General features: G+C 43.8%; 1 long non-coding RNA gene across 2 annotated transcripts in view; it reads left to right on the top strand.

The window, feature by feature from the left end:
- LOC134729770 (uncharacterized) overlaps positions 1 to 18,266 on the top strand; it is a 38,383-nt gene extending 20,117 nt beyond the window's left edge. Inside the window, exons 4-6 of one of the 2 annotated variants that reach the window (XR_010111202.1) lie at positions 10,899 to 11,084; positions 12,714 to 12,906; positions 16,348 to 18,266. This is a non-coding gene — a long non-coding RNA (uncharacterized LOC134729770). Of the gene's footprint in view, positions 1 to 10,898; positions 11,085 to 12,713; positions 12,907 to 16,344 lie in introns of both variants that reach the window. The other variant, XR_010111201.1, reaches the window with a different exon arrangement.
- Positions 18,267 to 18,357: the final 91 nt, after the last annotated feature.

Raw genomic sequence — 18,357 nt, 5'->3', positions numbered from 1 at the left:
CCCTACAGGCAAGGGCAGTCTGCTGTGGCAAGACAAGCTGGCTTTTGGGGTGTGAGCAACGAGAATGGCTAGGGAAATCTCACACAGGAAATCATGTTCCCTATGGACACACCTTCTTCTCTGCATCTCAGCCCTCAATCTCTTCATCTTGTGAGCCTGCCCTGGGCACCCCAGCCATGCTTTGTTCTGGGGAGGATCATTTGGGGCAAGGCAAGATGAGATGGGTCCTGAAGCAGGATACATAATCCATAATGGTTAGGAGTTTAGGCTTTGTAGGTAGCCAAATTGGGTTCATATCCCCCCTCAGTCTGGGACATAGCACAGTAAATGGCAATTCCCTGTTAATACTTAGAGGCCACCAGGCACAGTGGCTCACACCTGTAATCCCAACACTTTGGGAAGCCTAAGGGAGGAGGATCACTTGAGGCCAGGAGTTCAAGACCAACCTGGGCAACATAGTGAGACCCCCGTCTCTACAAAAAATTTAAAGATTAGCTGGGCGTCATGGTGCATGCCTGTAGTCCCAGCTACTCAGAAGCTGACGTGGGAGGATCACTTGAGCCCGAGAGGTCAAGGTTGCAGTGAGCCCTCATTGTGCCACTGCACTCCAGCCTGGGCAAAAAAGTGAGACCCTCTCTCAAAAAAAAAAAAAAATTACTTAGTTGCAGACCTTTGTCTTTTCTTTTCTCTTCTTATCCTGTATCTAGCACTTTGCCAGACATCGAGGGGAATACAGAGAAATGGGATGGTTTCCGGATGCAACCCTTGTTCTGAGAGAGCTTACAGCCTCCTCTGGAAGGAATATTACAGACGTTAACAAAATGAAAATTCAGACACAACTAACATTGAGCACCTATGCTGTGCTTGCCCTGCCCTAAGTGCACAAGTAAGCCAAATGTCAGCAGAGTGTCATCCTGTCCATTCCAGTTCAAATATAATTGGTTCAAGTTCCATGTTACCCCTTACCAGGGAAGTCCAGTGTCTTCCTCAAGATTTCTGAGAATTCTGAAAGGGCTCAGAATTCCATGTGGTTCTGAATTTGGGCTCCTAAGGAACTTCTGGTTTCAGTTCACCTTTTATGGCCACTACCTTCCGATTTCTTTTTCTTTTCTTTCTTTCTTTTTTTTTTTTTTTTGGAATCGAAGTCTCTCTCTGTCACCCAGGCTGGAGTGCAGTGGTGCGATCTCGACTCACTGCAACCTCCACCTCCCGGGTTTAAGTGATTCTCGTGCCTCTGCCTCCTGAATAGCTGGGACCATGGGCGCGCCCATCACGCCCGGCTAATTTTTTTTTCTTTAATTGTACATTTTATTCATTCATTCATTTATTCATTCATACATTCACTCTTTCTTCCACCAAACAGATGCACTTGAACCCTGCCTAAAGAATTTGTGTGAACCATATGTGAAAGACTCTGACATCAACATTCTCTATTGACTAGTATTTCTCCATAAACAGAATAATGAGAATTAGCATTCAAAACTGTCTTAGGGGCCTTCTAGAATTCTGAAGTGCCTTCTGATATATGAAAGATTAAACTATACTCAATCAATATTTAATGTGATATATGAAAGCACAACGTGCAATATGACATGAGGGATGCAAGGATATCTAAAGCAATAAAAAGCAGAGGAAGAAGCTGGGTTCACAAGAGTAGAGAAGTAACTGCAAGTTAGAAATAAGAGTGAGGTGAGTTGTCCTGGTAGTGAGTTATCTGGGTGTTCAGAGAGAGCTAAGCTAGCCAGGGAACACGTCATAGAGGAAGTGAGACTTAAGCAAGATCTTGAGGAGTGATAGAATTTATCTAACCGAATAAGGAAGAGGGGAATTTTAGATGCAGGGGTTGATGCAAAGCACCTATGGCATGGGGGGAGTGAACAGATGAGATTGCAGTAACAATTTGCATAGAAGAATGGACATTTGCATAGAGAAATAGAGAATTGGAGTAAACAGGATATAAATTGCAGAGGTCCTTTAATCTTTTTGAATGCTATTTGATTGGCAATTGGAAGCAATTGAAGATTTTGGAGCAGGTAAATAACAATAAAAATTACGATTTTGGAGATTAATGTTGTATTAAGTGAAAAAATAAGCACAGTGTTGGCCATTGAAAGTAATTTGTAGTCGCAGTCTTGGCCATTATGACCATTATGGCTTACTTTTGCACCAGTCTAATAGTTGTGTGTGTCTATGCTGAGAAGAAAAGTGAATCAGCCAGTTATCAGATAGAGGATGCAGTTCAGAGGTTCATATAATGGGCTCCACCCAGTGTGATTAGGGCATGAACTGGGGTCATGGTAGTGTGAAGAAAGGAAAAGAAAAGATGCGCAAGGAGAGTAGAAAAGGAAGAGTGCCAAAAAATTTTACAAAGTAAGGATGAATGAGTTAAGGGAATGAAGCAGAAAAAGAAACTCTACGTGGCTGCAAGAGTGATGGTACCATTGATGGAAATAAGACAGGATAGAGACAGTATTAGTCAGAATTTATATTATCATATTCATGACTTGGAAATTTCACATTTCATACATATGGTTTATATGGTAGCTCTACATTAATTACACTGTTTGATTAACTAGACACTCCATTCCTTAATAGTGCCAGATGTCAAAGAGCTTACTAGATGCAGAGACTACTCACACTAATATCAGCAAGAGAGAGAGGGATGCTTACTCTGCAGATAAACCAGTTAGCTCTTTGCTACTTTGTAGAACACCATTCTGGAACTGTAATATTGGTAAATAAGAAGTTTACTTGTGCCTGGTTCAGTTGCTGGACCTCTGGGGAGGAAAGTACAATGGCTGAGAGAAATGAGCTTGAGTATCATCCAGCCTCTGAAGACTTTTAGACACCCGGCTAATTTTTGTATTTTTAGTAGAGACAGGGTTTCACCATGTTGGCCAGGCTGGTCTTGAACTCCTTATTTCAAGTGATCTGCCCTCCTCAGCCTCCCAAAGTGCTGGGATTACAGGCTTCAGCCACCGCGCCTGGTCTTCTTTCCTGATTTCTATTAAAAAAAAAAAACAAAACAGGCTGGATGTGGTGGCTCACGCCTGTAATCTCAGCACTTCAGGAGGCCAAGGCAGGAGGATCTCTTGAGTCTAGGAGTTCGAGATCATCCTGGGCAACACAGTGAGGCCCCGGTCTCTACAAAAAATGAAAAATTAGCTGGGCACAGTGGCGTGCACCTCTGGTCCCAGCTACTTGGGAGGCTAAGGCAGGAGGATTGCTTGAGCCCAGGAGTTCAAGGTTACAGCGAGCTATGATCGCACTCCAGCCTGAGGAACAGAGTAAGATGGTCATCTCTAAAATAGATAAATAAATTTTTAAAAGACCTTAGACCTAAATTAACTGTAAATAATCTTTGGATGTCAGGACACTTTCAAAAAGAAAAGAAAAAAAAACCAGATACATAGGTGTTTTTTTTTTTTTTTAATGACTATCAACTAACAAAACATACAAAAGCCTCTGGATAATGTTTTGTATACATTTTGCCTCCTAAAGCTGTAAAATTATATTAACTAATTGTGGAGGAAAAAAAGCCAAATAATTTTTACTTTTCTCTAGTTTTCTCTTGTGTCTGAAAAAAGTTGGTTAATTAAAAATAATAATAAAAATATCTATAGTAGGTATAACAACTACAGAGAAATATAAATATGTAAGATAATGATTATTATTTTTATTCACCTTATTAAGAAAGTTGTTATAGTTTATTCACATGATTAGTATGATATATATTATTTTATTTAACATACTGATAAGGTAATTCTGTTTAAAGCTAGTTACAAGCTTTAGATGATAACCTCTTTTTATATTTATATATCTACATATGCATAAAGGCATACATATAAAGTATATTAATAAATCTTTTACAAATTGTTATATTAATAATGTGCCAAAAGAGTAAAATTAGAATTTGAGACTTTTTTGTGAAATTGTTACCAAACCGAACTTAAGTCCACCTGCCCTGTGCAGTAAGTCCAAACACTGACATTGAGATTGCATGGAAAGAGAGGCCTTTATTACAGGGTGCCAAGCAAGGAGAATTGGGAAGCTAATGCTTAAAACCAGAACTCCAGGATAGCTTACAGGTAAGGATTTTTAAAGGTGGGTTGCAGAGGTTACAGGCAAAAGTCATAAATCAGTACATGAAGGCTACGTATTGGTCTGACCTTAAAACACAAGACATCTCGAAGCAGGGGCCCACAGATGGATTCAAAGATTTTCTGATTTGCAATTGGTCAAGGAGATGAAGCCTTGTCTAAAAATGTGGTGTCGGCCGGGCACGGTGGCTCACGCCTGTAATCCCAGCACTTTGGGAGGCAGAGGCGGGCGGATCGCGAGGTCAGGAGATCGAGACCATCCTGGCTAACACGGTGAAACCCCATCTCTACTAAAAATATAAAAAATTAGCCGGGCATGGTGATGGGCGCCTGTAGTCCCAGCTACTCGGGAGGCTGAGGCAAGAGAATGGCGTGAACCCAGGAGGCTGAGCTTGCAGTGAGAGGAGATCGCACCACTGCACTCTGGCCTGGGCAAAAGAGCGAGACTCCATCTCAAAAAAAAAAAAAATGTGGTGTCAGCCAGCCTGGGCAACATAGTGAGACTACCTCTACAAAAAACTTTTTTTAATTAGCTGGGCATGATGGCACATGCCTGTCTTCCCAGCCACTCGGGAGGCTGAGGTGGGAGGATCACTTGAGCCTTGGAAGTGGAGGCTACAGTGAGCCATGATTGTGCCACAGCACTCCAGCCTGGGCCACAGAGTGAAACCGTGTTTTAAAAAAATGGGGGTGGGGGGAATCAGCAGAAAAGAATATTAGCTTTGGCTTTTGGGTGTGACCTCCTCCAGGCCCCTCAGGAAGAAATGTAAAACAACAACAGCAGAATTCAGTTCTCAGTTCCTCCCTATCTGAGGTCTGCGTGTCAGTGGATCCGTTTGGTGGGGGTCCAAGTTTCTGAAAAACAACTGAGTTAAGATGTTATCTTTAGTTTCTATAGGGGAATCAAACATCCTGTGATTCCAACTTCCTTGGCTATTGTTTTAAGCTACTATTATATTACCTTCCTGTTTATTAAGTTGCTTATTTACTAGCTAAGTGCCTGGAATTTCCCTCAAAGGAACCCAAGACTTTTGTTTATTTCCATGCTTGGGGGCCTGCAGGCCCCTAAGAGGGATCCCTGCTCCATCTCAGAATGACTGAATTATTTCATGCCCAGGCTAGTAGAGGTTTCTTTTTGTCACCAAATTATTGTTAATTCTCAGAGTTTTGCAAAATATTCTAAAGACATTTATTTATAAGAGTCTTTATTTTTAAACAAAAAGCTAATTTTCCAATAGCCATTGCTTATTGCTTAGTGATTTTACAATGTTGACTACAAGTATGTCTTACTTTAGATGTTTATGACTTATACCTTGTCCTTTCTAACAACTATTAATTTTGCCTTTCCTAAATGCGGAATAATACATCTATTAAGATATCTTTTATGCCTAAACTATATTTGGGTTTCCTAAAATAGCCATGAAATGACACAAAAATTTGCCCTTTCACCCTATTAAAGAAAGGGCAATAAGAATAATTAGGCTTCTGTAAATTTTTCCAACTTTTAATTAAGTCAAACTGTTATGAAAATTTTGTCTATCAAATTTAGTATAAAATAACCTGACAAATTAAAAATAGAATTTATCTTCTGGAGATAAGTGAAAGATGGAAATATAAATATCTTTCAATGATGAAATACTTTTCAAGTTAAAAAAAAAACGTAATCATATTTAAGCACAACAACTGATATAATTCCTGTCTACCAAAAGATTTCTTCCAAGATTTCAGATTCACAAGCCCCTTTCCCTTGTTTTGTTCATAAAGTTTCTGGGTAGGTGCTAAGAGTACTTACTCTCATGAGAATGGTCAGAGGTATATTGCTTATTTCAGGCTTTCATTAGATCCAGTAGCTCAGGCATAGCTATTTTGTCTAAAAGCTGTAACAGTAACAGCGAAACATGTAAAAACTTTAGCTTAGTTCTAGAGCTCCACTAAATGTCATGGTTACCCGTGCTGTGCAAACTCTTCTACTGACAAAAACTGCTCAACACTTTTTAGCACGTTGCCTAACCTCCTAGGAAATATTATTGTTTTCCCCTTCACACTGTCTGTTGCTGTGACACTCTAAACTCAGCCATGCTTCTTCATTGACTTGAAGAAAAAACAACCTACATTGCTTATTTCTGTTAGAGAATTCCCCATACCCTACACAGACCTTCAGAGACACCAGCCTGCTTTGCAAGAACTGTTTACTAAAAAATCCTGTCAACTTTGAGGAATACAAAATGGGCTCACTCTTCTTGTCATAAATGCTAATAATACTTTTGCTACCAATATAGTCTGCATCCTACTAGGGTACTACTTCATATGTGGACATCAGGTGTCAAGGTCACACCCTAACTTAGGCTGCAGGTTTAGCATAGTTTTTAGACTTTCAGGTATTTAAAATTACCACTCCTTCAGAGGTTGATGTTTCTCTAAAAATAATTTTTCAAATTATTCCAAAATTGCCCAATTACCTCCAAAATGAGGCACACAAAGGCTACTTTGGAGAACACCTAGATTGCCTCTTCATGCATACTATGCGAGCAACAATTCCCACATTAGAAATAATACAACTGCAAAAATGGTTCAAAATGTGTTTCTGACCCTAGCAAAAGTCCTAAATAACATAACTTTTAATCCCAAAGCCCAATAAACTATTCTAAATTTAGTAGCTAGGATTGTTATGGACAGCCACATTACCCTTGATTTCCTCTTAACTAGCCAAGGGGAATTTTATGCTATAGCAAATACTTCTTGCTGCACCTATATACTACGAGGTAAGTAGAACAGCTGAAAAATAAAGCCGTTTGTTTCCTGGACTAATAATCATTTTTTTTAATAATTGTTAGTAGTACAGTTGGCTCATGTGTCCTGCCAAAGTTTCAAGTGCTACTGCACAAACATTGTCTTATTAGAGTAGGCAACAACTCCTCCTGCAACATAATGAGCAGAACAGACTTATTCTAGTCCTACTACAAATTACAACCTCTTTTTTTTTTTTTTCCCCAAGACAGGGTCTCACTCTGTCACCTAGCCTGGAGTGCAGTGGCGTGATCTCAGCTCACTGCAACCTCTGCCTACGGAGCCCATGTGATCCTCCCACCCCAGCCTCCCAAGTGGCTGAGACTACAGGCACAAGCCACCACGCTCGGCTAATTTTTTGTATTTTTGTAGAGATGAGTTTTCGTCATGTTGCCCAGGCTGGTCTCAAACTCCTGAGCTCAAGCAATCTGCCCGCCTCGGCCTTCCAAAATGCTGGGATTACAGGCGTGAGTCACCATGCAAGGCCTAGATTACATTCTCTAAACAACCTCCTGATCAGCAAAATCTTGGCAATGGTGAAAACCTGTATATCATTGATTAATTATCTGCAGCTTGACTTTGTCGGCCCTTGGCTATAAGGGAGGCACTAAGAAAGAAACAAGCAGCCCCTGTCAGCTAGGACCTGGCCTGGCCCTATCAGTTGGGACTTACTGTTCTACTGCTAAACAATTTCACAGAATATCAACATCAGACAAGGCCACTCCGTGACCATGATGGATCAAGACATAACAACACCACGGTGTAATCAGATCTGAACACAGATAAAACATAAACAGTGTTTAAACCGTAAACGTGATCAAACTTCCCTCTATTCTGGGGAATATGAATGGCTGCTTCTTCTTTAATTACATCTTTATCTTTGCTCTAATCATCCGTCCTTATAGATAGCACTTATTGAAATACCCAATTATAGAACTACCCTGCTTCCTGACAGCATCCAATCAAGAGTAAAGCCCCACTTCCTTAGACCCTCCCCAAAATCACTTAAATCCAAATCCTATAAGTCATTCCTAACACTGTCTTACTGAGGTTCCCCGATTCCTCATAGTGTGCACTCTCCCTTACTGCAATTTATTATCTCACTTTTATCCCACAAGAAAGAAATGGTCACCCCCATTTTACAGATAATAAAAGTGAGGCTCAGAATTTAACATTCCCAAGACTGATCAGCTAGTCAGCTGAGAAACCATACAAGAACTAGGACTTGCTTTTTGCAGTGTGCCACACTGCCCTTAAAAGAGTGCTTAAAGGGGGATTCTATTACATTCCTGGCTATTCCTCTAAAGAAAATTTCATTTTCCAACAGTCTGCATCTTACTATTAGTTGACATATTGGCATATCATCCCTTCCATGATTATCCTTGGCCACTTTGCTCTCATTTACCTGGCACACTATAGTTGCTCATTTAACTCTGTGTGTGTGTGTGTGTGTGTGTGTGTGTGTGTGTGTGTGTGTGTGTCTGGAGCTGTGCCTGGTTACTAGAATCACCCCGACCATATCTGCACAGAACAAAAACAGGCAGAATCTTTTTCTTCAGGTCCCTTCCAGGCTGGCCCTAACAGAGCTGAGAACTTGCCAGGCTATGGTGAGGCTGCTGCTAGCTCAGCACAGGAGTTTCAAGAGAGCGTGAAGAAAGGGGCCCAAGCTGCCTCTGCAGAGCTTCTGACTGTTTAGTGCTGACGGTGGAAAATCACCATCAGTCATCCAGCAAAGATGGAGTGGATTCTTACTGCCATCAGCCTCCTGCCCACCATGTGCTGGACACAAGAGGAGCAGGAAGGGGTTCAGAAGGGGTATAACATATGGCTTCTACTCTGGGTAGCTTACCTCAGCCTCCCCTACTGAGACTGTCTCCTGCCTTCTCTTGTTTCCTTCTCATGTGGGACCAAGTGTTGAGATGCTAAAAGAAATACTCTTGGGGGCAGAGGGTAGATATGCTGGCTGATGTGGGCATGAAGCACAGGCATAAGAGACCTTAGATGAAAACTGTAAGCATTCGGGTCGGGGGCAGTGGCTCACTCCTGTAATCCCAGCACTTTGGGAGGCTGAGGCGGGTGGATCACGAGGTCAGGAGTTTGAGACCATCCTGGCCAACATGGTGAAACCCCGTCTCTACTAAAAATACAAAAATTAGCCAGGCGTGGTGGCGGGCGCCTGTAATCCCAGCTACTTAGGAGGCTGAGGCAGAGAATTGCTTGAACCTGGGAGGCAGACTTTGCAGTGAGCTGGGATCGCACCACTGCACTCCAGCCTGGGCGACAGAGCAAGACTCCGTCTCAAAAAAAAAAAAAAAAAAAGGTAAGCATTCATTGACCTAGGCATGTCAGCTCTAGGATAAAGACCAGACAAGAAGGTCTCCAGGGCTGGGGAGGTGAGAGAAAGGGAAGGAGGAGAGGAATAAAGTAGGGAAGGAGGAGGGCAACAAAGTTTTAGGCATTTTATGCAGCAGGGGCTTAGGGACAGCTATCTGAAATGTGTCTTAGGGGAACAAGGGAGTGTGCCTTTTCCCTTTTTTGAATTATGCATTCATTTTGGGTGGCTTGCTGAGCAGTTGGTAGCTTGTATCAGTAAAAGTAGAGCTAAAGCTGCTCTAAGGTGTTGTGAAAGGAAAATAAATCTCAGGACCCCAAAGTCACTAAGCCCGGGGAAGAGTCAAGCTGGGAATTATGTCAAGCAAACCTGCCTCCCATTTTATTCCTAAGTAAGATAGCTACAAAGATAAAAAGCTACATACCTCCCTCATAATTTGTCACAAGGAAATTTCTTGTGGGATTCAAGATCTTTACCCTAAAAGAGCTCTGTTTAATTTCACCCTGGCAATGTAAACTGATAGCTTATCTTCATAGGTACCAGAAAACAGACAGAACTCAAAGTTATAGCTCCGCTCACCTGAGACAAATGCATATCTGATCACGTCCTCTGCCTTATTGTTTATGTAAAAATGCAGATTCACAAAGCCAGACTAAGGCATAAGTGATTATTCCTCTATCCACCTCTCACATGTAAATTGTGTATTCAGTGAAAGACTAATCAGAGACTCAAAAGAATGCAACCATTTTTCTTTTATCTACCTATGACCTAGAAGCCCCCTTCTTTGAGTTCGAGTAGCCCGGCCTTTCTGGACTGAACCAATGTACATCTTACGTATATTGATTGATATCTCATGTCTCCCTAAAATGTAGTATAAAACCAAGCTGTGCCCCAACCACCTTGAAAACATGTTGTCAGAACTCCTAAGGCTGTGTCACAGGCACGAACTTAACCTTGGCAAAATAAACTTTCTAAATTTATTGAGATCTCTCTCAGATACTTTTGGTTCACAGTGTCATGAGAGTGACTCCTTCCCTGGGCCAGGCAGGAAACCGAGGAAGCTAATGAGATGGGACCAAGGAGGAGGGTCTGGAGTTTTGAGAAGGGGCTGCCAGGTTCCAAACTGTGTCAGATTCAGTGCCTTTTTCCTGAGAATCATCTGAGTCAGTGGCTGCTATGGGCTGTCCGAGATTGTACTCAGAACCTTCCCTCAAGGGCACTGTGGCTGGTAGGGGTAGAGATGTGTGCTGGACAGAGCCCACATGTAGGAGCTATAAGCACAAGACATCCTCTCCCCACAAGGCCCTAGCCTAGTGTTAGGCCTCTGAGCCCAAGCCTGCACGTATACGTCCAGATGGCCTGAAGCAAGTGAAGAATCACAAAAGAAGTGAAAATGGCTGGTTCCTCCCTTAACTGGTGACATTACCTTGTGAAATTCCTTCTCCTGGCTCATCCTGGCTCAAAAGCTCCCCTACTGAGCACCTTGTGACCCCCACCCCAGCCAGCCAGAGAACAACCCCCTTTGACTGTAATTTTCCACTACCTACCCAAATCCTGTAAAACAGCCCCACCCCTGTCTCCCTTCTCTGACTCTCTTTTGGGACACAGCCCGCCGGCAGCCAGGTGATTAGAAAGCTTTATTGCTCACACAAAGCCTGTTTGGTGGTCTCTTCATACAGACGCATCTGAAATTTGGTGCCATGACTCGAATCGGGGGACCTCCCTTGGAAGATCAATCCCCTGTCCTCCTGCTCGGAAGATCAATGCCCTGTCCTCCTGCTCTTTACTCCATGAGAAAGATCCACCTACAACCTCTGGTCCTCAGGCCAACCAGCCCAAGGAACATCTCACCAATTTTAAATCCGGTAAGCAGCCTCTCTTTACTCTCTTCTCCAACCTCTCTCACTATCCCTCAACCTCTTTCTCCTTTCAATCTTGGTGCCACACTTCAATTTCTCCCTTCTCTTAATTTCAGTTTCTTTCCTTTTCTGGTAGAGACAGAGGAGATGCGTTTTATCCGTGAACCCAAAACTCCGGCTCCAGTCACGGACTCGGAAAGAAAGTCTTCCCTTGGTGTTTAATTACTGTGAGGACGCCTGCTTGATTATTCACCCACATTTCAGAGGTGTCTGATCACCACGGAGACGCCTGCCTTGATTCTTCACCCTTAGTGGCAAGCACCACTTTTTGGGGGTCAAGCACCCCCCACCCTTTCTCTCTGTGTCTCTACCCTCTCTTTTCTCTTTACTTTCTTGGGGGGCAAGCACCCCCCACCCCTTCTCCACTTTCCTGGGGGGCAAGCATCCCCCACCCCTTCTCTCCATGTCTCTACCCTCTCTTTTCTCTGGACTTGCCTCCTTCACTATAGGCAGGCTTCCACCCTCCATTCCTCCTTCTTCTCCCTTAGCCTGTGTTCTCAAGAACTTAAAACCTCTTCAACTCACACCTGACCTAAAACCTAAATGCCTTATTTTCTTCTGCAATGCTGCTTAACCCCAATACAAACTCGACAGTGGTTCCAAATAGCAAGAAAACGGCACTTTCGATTTTTCCATCCTACAAGATCTAGATAATTCTTGTCATAAAATGGGCAAACGGTCTGAGGTGCCTGACATCCAGGCATTCTTTTACACATCGGTCCGTCCCTAGTCTCTGTTCCCAATGCAGCTCCTCCCAAATCTTCCTTCTTTCCCTCCTGCCTGTCCCCTCAGTCCCAACCCCAAGTGTTGCTGAGTCTTTCCAATCTTCCTTTTTTATGGACCCATCTGACCTCTGCCCTCCTCCCCAGGCTGCTCCTCACCAGGCCAAGCCAGGTCCCAATTCTTCCTCAGCTCCGCTCCCCCACTCTATAATCTTTTGATCACCTCCCCTCCTCACACCCAGTCCAGCTTACAGTTTCGTTATGTGCCCTCCCCCACCAGCCCAGCAATTTCCTCTTAAAATGGTAGCTGGAACTACAGGCATAGTCAAGGTTAATGCTCCTTTTTCTTTATCCAACCTCTCCAAAATCAGTTAGCGTTTAGGCTCTTTTTCATCAAATATAAAAACCCAGCCCAGTTCATGGCTCATCTGGCAGCAACCCTGAGACGCTTTACAGCCCTAGACCCTAAAACGTCAAGGGCCGTCTTATTCTCAATATACATTTTATTACCCAATCCGCTCCCAACATTAAATAAAACTCCAAAAATTAAATTCCAGCCCTCAAACCCCACAACAGGACTTAATTAACCTCACCTTCAAGGTGTACAATAACAGAGTAGAGGCAGCCAAGTAGCAACATATTTCTGAGTTGCAATTCCTTGCCTCCAGTGTGGGAGAAACCCCAGCCACATCTCCAGCACACAGGAACTTCCAAACACATAAACTGCAGTGGCCAGGCATTCCTCCAGGACCACCTCCACCAGGAACTTGCTTCAAGTGCTGGAAATCTGGCCACTGGGCCAAGGAATGCCCACAGCCCAGGATTCCTCCTAAGCTGTGCCCCATCTGTGCAGGTACCCACTGGAAATTGGACTCTCCAACTCACCTGGCAGCCACTCCCAGAGCCACTGGAACTCTGGCCCAACACTCTCTGACTGACTCCTTCCCAGATCATCTCAGCTTAGCGGCTAAAGATTGATGCTGCCCAATCACCTCAGAAGCTTCCTGGACCATCACATACGCTTTGGGTAACTCTTACAGTGGAGGGTAAGTCCGTCCCCTTCTTAATCAATACGGAGGCTACCCACTCCACATTACCTTCTTTTCAAGGGCCTATTTCCCTTGCCCCATGACTGTTATGGTTATTGATGGCCAGGCTTCTAAACCTCTTAAAACTCCCCAACTCTGGTGCCAACTTGGACAATATTCTTTTATGCACTCCTTTTTAGTTATCCCCACCTGCCCAGTTCCCTTATTAGGCTGAGACATTTTAACTAAATTATCTGCTTCCCTGACTATTCCTAGGCTACAGCCACACCTCATTGCCACCCTTTTCCCCAGTTCAAAGCCTCCTTCACATCCTCCCCTTGTATCTCACCACCTTAATCCACAAGTATAGGACACCTCTACTCCATCCATGGTGACCGATCATGCATCCCTTATCATTCCATTAAAACCTAATCACCCTTACCCAACTCAACGCCAATATCCCATCCCACAGCAGCCTTTAAAAGGAGTAAAGCCTGTTATCACTTGCCTGTTACAGTGTGGCCTTTTAAAGCCTATAAACTCTCCTTACAATCCCCCCATTTTACCTATCCAAAAACCAGACAAGCCTTACAGGTTAGTTGAGGATCTGCACCTTATCAACCAAATTATCTTGCCTATCCACCCCATGGTGCCAAACCCATATACTCTCCTATCCTCAATACCTCCCTCCACAACCCCTCCACAACCCATTATTCTGTTCTGTGTGGCAAACATGCTTTCTTTACTATTTCTTTGCACCCTTCATCCCAGCCTGTCTTCACTTTCACTTGGACTGACCCTGACACCCATCAGGCTCGGCAAATTACCTGGGCTGTACTGCCACAAGGCTTCACAGACAGCCCCCATTACTTCAGTCAAGCCCGAATTTCTTAATCTGTTACCTATCTCGGCATAATTCTTCATAAAAACACAGGTGCTCTCCCTGCCGATCCTGTCCAACTGATCTCTCAAACCCCAACCCCTTCTACAAAACAAAAACTCCTTTCCTTCCTGGGCATGGTTGGATACTTTTACCTTTGGATATCTGGTTTTGCCATCCTAACAAAACCATTATGTAAACTCACAAAAGAAAACCTAGCTGATGCCATAGATCCTAAATCCTTTTCCCACTCCTCTTTCCATTCCTTGAAGACAGCATTAGAGAATGCTTCCACACTAGCTCTCCCTGACTCATCCCAACCCTTTTTCATTACACACAGCCAAAGTGCAGGGCTGTGTGGTCGAAATTCTTACACAAGGACCGGGACCGCTCCCTGTGGCCTTTTTATCCAAACAACTTGAGCTTACTGTTTTAGCCTAGCCCTCATGTCTGCATGCGGCAGCTGCCTCTGTTTTAATATTTTAGAGGCCCTCAAAATCACAAACTGTGCTCAACTCACTCTCTACAGTTCTCATAACTTCCAAAATCTATTTTCTTCCTCACACCAGATGCACATACTTTCTGCCCCCCTCCACTACCTCTCAGCAAGCCGAACTCATTGCCTTAACTAGAGCCCTCACTCTTGCAAAAGGACTATGCATCAATATTTATACTGACTCTAAATATGCCTTCTATATTCTGCACCACCATGCTGTTATAAGGGCAGAAAGAGGTTTCCTCACTACGCAAGGGTCCTCCATCATTAATTCCTCTTTAATAAAAACTCTTCTCAAGGCTGCTTTACTTCCAAAGGAAGCTGGAGTCATTCACTGCAAGGGCCGTCAAAAGGCGTCAGATCCCATCGCTCAGGGCAACGCTTATGCTGATAAGGTAGCTAAAAAAGCAGCTAGAGTACAACTTCGTCCCTCATGGCCAGTTTTTCTCCTTCTCATCGGTCACTCCCACCTACTCCCCTACTGAAACTTCCACCTATCAATCTCTTCCCACACAAGGCAAATGGTTCTTGAACCAAGGAAAATATCTCCTTCCTGGTGGGTGCCTGTAATCCCAGCTACTCGGGAGGCTGAGACAGGAGAATCGCTTGAACTCAGTAGGCTGAGATTGCAGTGAGCCAAGATCATGCCACTGCACTCCAGCATGGGTTACAGGAGCAAGACTCTGTCTCAAAAAAATAAATAAATAAAATAAAATAAAATAAAATCTCTCTTATTTAAAAAAAAAAAAAGAAGAAAAAAGAAAATATCTCCTTCCAGCCTCACAGGCCGATTTTATTCTGTCGTCATTTCATAGCCTCTTCCATGTAGGTTACAAGCCACTAGCCCGCCTTTTAGAACCTCTCATTTCCTTTCCACCGTGGAAATCTATCCTCAAGGAAATCACTTCTCAGTGTTCCATCTGCTATTCTACTACTCCTCAGGGATTGTTCAGGCCCCCTCCCTTCCCTACACATCAAGCTCGGGGATTTGCCCCTGCCCAGGACTGGCAAATTGACTTTACTCACATGCCTCGAGTCAGGAAACTAAAATACCTCTTGGTCTGGGTGGGTAGAGGTCTTTCCCACAGGGTCTGAAAAGGCTACTGCGGTCATTTCTTCCTTTCTGTAAGACATAATTCCTTGGTTTGGCCTTCCCACCTCTATACAGTCCAATAATGGACCAGCCTTTACTAGTTAAATCACCCAAGCAGTTTCTCAGGCTCTTGGTATTCAGTGAAACCCTCATACCTCTTACCATCCTCAATCTTCAGAAAAGGTAGAATGGACTAATGGTCTTTTAAAAACGCACCTCACCAAGCTCAGCCACCAACTTAAAAATGACTAGACAATACTTTTACCACTTTCCCTTCTCAAAATTCGGGCCTGTCCTCGGAATGCTACAGGTTACAGCCCATTTGAGCTCCTGTATAGACACTCCTTTTTATTAGGCCCCCGTCTCATTCCAGACACCAGCCCAACTTGGGCTGTGCCCCAAAAACTTGTCATCCCTACTATCTTCTGTCTAGTTATACTCCTATTCACCGTTCTCAACTACTCATAAATGCCCTGCTCTTGTTTACACTGCCGGTTTACACTGTTTCTCCAAGCCATCACAGCTGATATCTCCTGGTGCTATCCCCAAACCGCCCACCACTCTTAACTCCCTCTTAAAGTAAATAAATAATCTTTACTGGCAGGGCTATGCTGAACCTCTTTGGGCACTCTCTAATTGGATGTCCTGGGTCCTCCCAATTCTTAGTCCTTTAATACCTGTTTTTCTCCTCTTATTCGGACCTTGTGTCTTCCGTTTAGTTTTTCAATTCATACAAAACCGCACCCAGGCCATCACCAATCATTCTATACAACAAGTGTTTCTTCTAACAACCCCACAATATCACCCCTTATCACAAAATCTTCCTTCAGCTTAATCTCTCCCACTCTAGGTTCCCAAGCCTCCCCTAATCCCGCTTGAAGCAGCCCTGAGAAACATCGCCCATTATATCTCCATACCACCCCCCAAAAGTTATTGCTGCCCCAACACTTCAACACTATTTTATTTTATTTTTCTTATCAATATAAGAAGACAGGAATGTCAGATCTCTGAGCCCAAGCCTGCATATATACATCCAGATGGCCTGAAGCAAGTAAAGAATCACAAAAGAAGTGAAAATGGCCAGTTCCTGCATGAACTGGTGACATTACCTTGTGAAATTCCTTCTCCTGGCTCATCCTGACTCAAAAGCTCCCCCACTGAGCACCTTGTGACCCCCACCCCAGCCAGCCAGAGAACAACCCCCTTTGACTGTAATTTTCCACTACCTAACAAAATCCTATAAAACAGCCCCACCCCTATCTCCCTTCTCTGACTCTTTTTGGATTCAGCCTGCCTGCACCCAGGTGATTAAAAAGCTTTATTTCTCACACAAAGCCTGTTTGGTGATTTCACATGGACGCGCATGAAACCTAGTATGGTGCCTTGGTTGTGGCTGGCCTTTATTAAATAACCAGAGAACATCCTCCCATCTCTGTTCATATATATAGGAGGACAGTAGGATCATTGGTGTTCTTGAGATTAGGTCCTTCAAGCTTTCATCCAGGAATTAGAATAGAGGGCTGACTTGGTCCATCTGGACATCCATCCTGTTGTTCATCCCACAACCACCATAACCACCAGCATAGTTTCTACTCCTCCTCTTAGAAAGCCCGAATTCCAACAAAGATACAATGTCTCTTTCCCTTTCCCCAGCAGCCCTGATGATACAGTCTCTATTTTTAAAGAGAACCTCCCTCAACTTCTTCTCCAAATAGGAGCTAATGAATAGGAAAGAAAGTATTGCCAGGCCCAGTGGTTCATGCCTGTAATCCCAGCACTTTGGGAGGCCAAGGTGGGTGGATTGCTTGAGCTCACAAGTTCGAGACTAGCCTGGGCAACATGGCAAAACCCTGTCTCTACAAAAAATACAAAAATTTGCCAGGTATGATGGTGCGTACCAGCTACTCGGGAGGCTAAGGGGGAGGATGGCTTGAGCCCAGGAGGCATAGGTTGCGGTGAGCTGAGATCATGCCACTGCACTCCAGCCTGGGCAACAGAGACAGACCTTGTCTCAAAAAAAAAAGTATTAATTGACATCAAATTGAAACATTTTTAAAGCAGTGACAAATGTTCCTAGAGCCCCTCACTGGAAGGAGAGTGGAGTTTCCCAAAGCATGACCAGAGATTGTCATCTCCACTGGATGGTGAAAGGTCTAATGTTAAAAAAAAAAAAAAAAAAAAATCTGCAGGCAAATATATTTGGGGAAGCCTGGGTTAACCAAAGTTTTTTGTTTTTGTTTTGTTTTGTTTGTTTGTTTGTTTTAGTGTCTCTTTAGCCAGGCATGGTGGTACGCACTTCTAGTCCTAGCTACTTGAAGAGTCTGAAGCAGGACTGCTTGATCCCAGGAGTTTAAAACTGCCATGAGCTAGGAGCATGCCACTGCACTGTCACCTGGGCAATAGAGTGAGACACTGACTCTTAAAAAAAATTTTTTTTCGGCAGGGCGCGGTGGCTCAATGCCTGTAATCCCAGCACTTTGGGAGGCTGAGGGGGGCGGATCACAAGGTCAGGAGATCGAGACCATTCTGGTTAACACGGTGAAACCCCGTCTCTACTAAAAAATACAAAAAAAATTAGCCGGGCATGGTGGCAGGCGCCTGTAGTCCCAGCTACTCTGGAGGCTAAGGCAGGAGAATGGCGTGAACCCAGGAGGCGGAGCTTGCAGTGAGCCGAGATCACACCACTGCACTCCAGCCTTGGTTACAGAGCGAGACTCCATCTCAAGGAAAAAAAAAAAATAATGATTTTTTTTTTGGCCGGGCACAGTGGCTCATGCCTGTAATCCCAGTACTTTGGAAGGCCAAAGTGGGCAGATCACCTGAGGTCGGGAGTTCGAGACCAGCCTGACCAACCTGAAGAAACCCCGTCTCTACTAAATATGCAAAAACTAGCCAGGCGTGGTGGCATACGCCTGTAGTCTCAGCTACTTGGGAGACTTTACAAAACCTCCACTATGCTAACATGCATTATGGCCTCTAAAAGACAGAGATGATAGAGTT

The sequence above is a fragment of the Pan paniscus genome, chromosome X (assembly GCF_029289425.2).
Source record: "Pan paniscus chromosome X, NHGRI_mPanPan1-v2.0_pri, whole genome shotgun sequence".
Lineage (NCBI taxonomy): Eukaryota > Metazoa > Chordata > Mammalia > Primates > Hominidae > Pan > Pan paniscus.
Note: the sequence above shows the minus strand (reverse complement) of the source record. Positions and strands in the feature narration are given on the sequence as shown.